The sequence below is a fragment of the Loxodonta africana genome, chromosome 1, assembly GCF_030014295.1.
Source record: "Loxodonta africana isolate mLoxAfr1 chromosome 1, mLoxAfr1.hap2, whole genome shotgun sequence".
NCBI lineage: Eukaryota > Metazoa > Chordata > Mammalia > Proboscidea > Elephantidae > Loxodonta > Loxodonta africana.
Window position 1 is genome coordinate 102,220,841 of NC_087342.1, and position 3,662 is coordinate 102,224,502.

Genomic DNA, 3,662 nt, shown 5'->3' on the forward strand with positions numbered 1-3,662 from the left:
TCAATTTTCTCCCTTCCTTTGTTCTTTCCTTTCTTTTTCCATCTTTAGAACTACTCCTATTCTTGTTTGTATCTCCTGTACCCTGCCCCACTCAGCCCACCTCCTTCCTGATACATTGTCAGGATTCTGTGTCCCTCTGGTGTCCTGAAAACCCCATTTCGTGGCTATGTTCTCAATCCCCCCCCCACCATCTTGTCTGCCTCTATCCAAGTCCTGGACTGAAAACCAGGCTGAGAGGGCCCTGTGAGTACCCTGGCTGCTGTTGATTCAACCCCAGACCCAGAGACCTCAGCTGACACCACTGTGCCTGTTTGTGCTTCTAACCTCTTCCTCACTCAGCTTCTGGAAGCCCCTCAACTTCTCTCTGTGTTTCTGTAAACTGAGCCCCAGGCCCTAGTCACACTGTGTGGAGTGTGGGGCCAGGAAAGGGGAAGAGAACACACTGTGAGGACAGCGATGTGCCCAGTAGTGTCCTGACTGCTTTATACATGCATTTCATTTCGTGCTTACAGAAGCCCTGGGAAGTGGGCCTTGTCATCCCATTGTGGAGGTACGGAGGGGCAGGGGAGCTGAGGCTCACAGAGAGAAGTAACCCAGCCACAGGCTAGTACGATGCACATCGTCTTTGCCCTATCTTACACTGCCTCCAGGGAAAAAGGAGGGAGGCTGAGCTTGGGCCTGGGCGAGGATTCTTCCCTTCCTGTCTTGCCACACCTGGCATATGGGATCTTTCCCAGAATTTGTAGAGTAGCTTATAGTATCAGTAATTTTCTAGACGGGAGCTGCTACAGTGACCTGAGGACCTGGTGCTTTGATATTGTGAGGCAATAATAGACCTAATTAGTTTGTTTTTTTTTAACAGTTTTTATCACATTATAATTGACATATGGTAAACTGCACACAATTTATTTGGTAAGTTTTGACATATGTACATACCCTTCAAACCATTGTCACAAATAGTGAACATTTCCATCATCCCCTGAGACCCTATGTAGTCCGCCCCCTCCATGTCTATCCTCTAGTCCCTCCCCAGGCAACCACTGATCTGTTTTTAGCCACCATAGATTAGTTTGCATTTTCTAGAACTTTTTATAAATGCAATCATAAAAATGTACACTTTTTAATCTGACTTCTTTCACTCAGCATAACTTTGATATTCATCTGTGTTATTGCATGTTCTACTGTATGGCTACAGTACGATTTGTTTATCCAGTCACCTGTTGATGGACGCTTGGGTTGTTTCCAATTTGGAACTATTACAAAGAGCTGCTCTGAACCTTCATGTGCACGGCTTTCTGGGGGCACATGCTTTGATTTCTCTTGGGTAGATACCTGGGACTGCATCGAATGGTAGGTCTAAGAAACTGCCAAAACTGGTTTCTATAGTGGTTGTACCACTCTACAGTCCCACCAGCAGCATGTAAGAGATCTAGTTCCTCCCCATCTCTTTGCCAGCACTCTTGAGGCTTGGTTGGTATGGACTTTTTTTTTTTCGATGACTAGCATTAACTGTATTAAGTTGTTGAAAAAAAATTTACAGCGTTAGAAATGTGCTGAGATTAGTAGTTGGTTTATTAACAATTATTTTATTATAATTAATATACTTTTTTATAATAGAGGAATTTTGACTAACTTCACTTTGTCTTTCGATTTAAGGTAACATTCCTTGATTCTAGATCCAAAAATCAAACCACAAGATTATTCGAATCTGCTTTATGTAAATGAGAAGTGCTATTGCTAGATACTCTTCAAAGTAACATAGTAAGAAATTTTACCTTTTTTTTTTTTAATGCATTCATTTTCCTTCTTTTTTTTTTTTTCGGTATGGAACTTTTGAGTCCTACCAAATGACTGAGCCTAAAAATTAGAGAAGGTGGCTTTCAGTTTGTACTGGGAACCGTTGAGGGATGTTGAACTGACGACTGCAGAATCTGGATGCTCCTAGAAATATTATTCAAGGTGCTATTTGCAGGATAGTGAGCCCTGGTGGTACAATGGTTAAGTGCTTGGCTGCTCACTGAAAGATCGATGGTTTGAATCCACCCAATGGCTCCGTGGGAGAAAAGACCTGGTGATCTGCTTCCATAAAGATTACAGCCTAGGAAACCCCATGGGTCAGTTCTACTATGTCCTATAGGGTCACTAGGAGTTGGAATTGACTCTATGACACCCAACAACAACATTTGCAGGATGGCTGGGAAAGGGGAAAGGGGAGCAGTCAGCAACAGTTCCATCGTGAAATCACGTGGGCAGGACCAGGCCTGGAGCTGGGTGTTTCAGAATGAAACAAATGCAACTGAGGCATTTTGGGGAAAAGGCAGCAAGTTCATTAGTGGGATGGGCCATTAGGGATGTAATCGAAAGAGCATTTGAAGAAGACTTCAGCTTGGGAGATTAGAGCTCTGTGAGGGCAGGGCTGTATCTGCTTCATTTACCTCTGTATTCCCAGCACCAAGAACAGTGCTCAGCAGAGAGTAAGTGCTATAAAAAAGGTAGCTGAATAAATGAATGAATGAGTGAATGAACAAACTAATGATTCGATTCAACCAGCATTATTTCACACCTAACGTATCTGTGGCACAAAGCCTACAGTGTCAGGGTAGAAGCAACTTTAGAGCTCACGTCAAGTAGAATCTTACAGTGGTAGAGGAAACCCTAGACAGTGCAGGGCTTAGCCTGCTGATTTAAGGATAAGACTGCTTTCTGACTTCTTCCTGTGCCACCATAATGGTGTACATGTACGTCCTAGTCAATGCTTTTGAGAGCATCAGCAATGCTGAGAAGAGAGGCCAATGCCAGGTTCTTAGTAGGCTGTGCTTCCAAGTCGTCATCTGGTTTCTAAGTGATGATGGAGCATGCTTACATTGGGAATTTGAAATCACTGTTGGTCATAACAACTTGACTAGTTGTCGTTGAGGTGACTCCAACTCATGGCGATCCCATATAAAAAAAAAAAAAAAAATTTTTTTTTTCATCATAATAAAACCCTGTTCCATATGGTTTTCAGTGCAAATTTTTCAGAAGTAGCTTGTCAGGCCTTTCTTCTGAGTTGCTTGTGGGTGGACTTGAACCTCCAGCCTTTCTGCTAGCAGTTGAGTGCCCTAATCATTTGCACCACTCAGGGACTCCATTGTTGATAACAGAGCTGGGAAAACTGTGACCCTCACAGGCATGTTAAACAAGTTGAAGTGATCAGCCCCAGGACTGATGTGCAGTTCAAAGATCTAGAAGAGGAGTAGAATAAGCTGCTCCTGTCTGTCAGCCTGGTTGCATTGTACTGACAACCTCAGCTGCCATCACGGACTATGAGGAAGCAAGATGAAAACCAAGGCAAAAACACACAGGAACAAAAATCCTGGGATGCTTTTTCTAAGGATGTAATGCATACCAAAAAAAAAAAAAAAGCCTCAATGGACCAAAAAAGAAAAGATAAGGAACGAAGAAATGATGTCTTCTTGCCCATGGTCATTCAGATAGCCCATTAGAGCAGAGACGAAACTCAATCCTAAATCTCCCCATTCTTAGTCTAGGGCTTTTCTTCTTCTTTTAAAAACAACATTATTTTTTTCTGATTATAAAAATAATAAATGCCCACAGTAGGAAATTTGGAAAATTCCAGGAAACTATTTATTTATTTATTTAACCAATCCCCTATGGTTGAA

The 3,662-nt window shown here is 42.4% G+C and overlaps 1 pseudogene; it reads left to right on the forward strand.

Moving 5' to 3' along the window:
• The first annotated feature begins 1,833 nt into the window (after positions 1-1,833).
• LOC104845645 (small ribosomal subunit protein uS8-like) lies at positions 1,834-3,373 on the forward strand (annotated as a pseudogene).
• Positions 3,374-3,662: the final 289 nt, after the last annotated feature.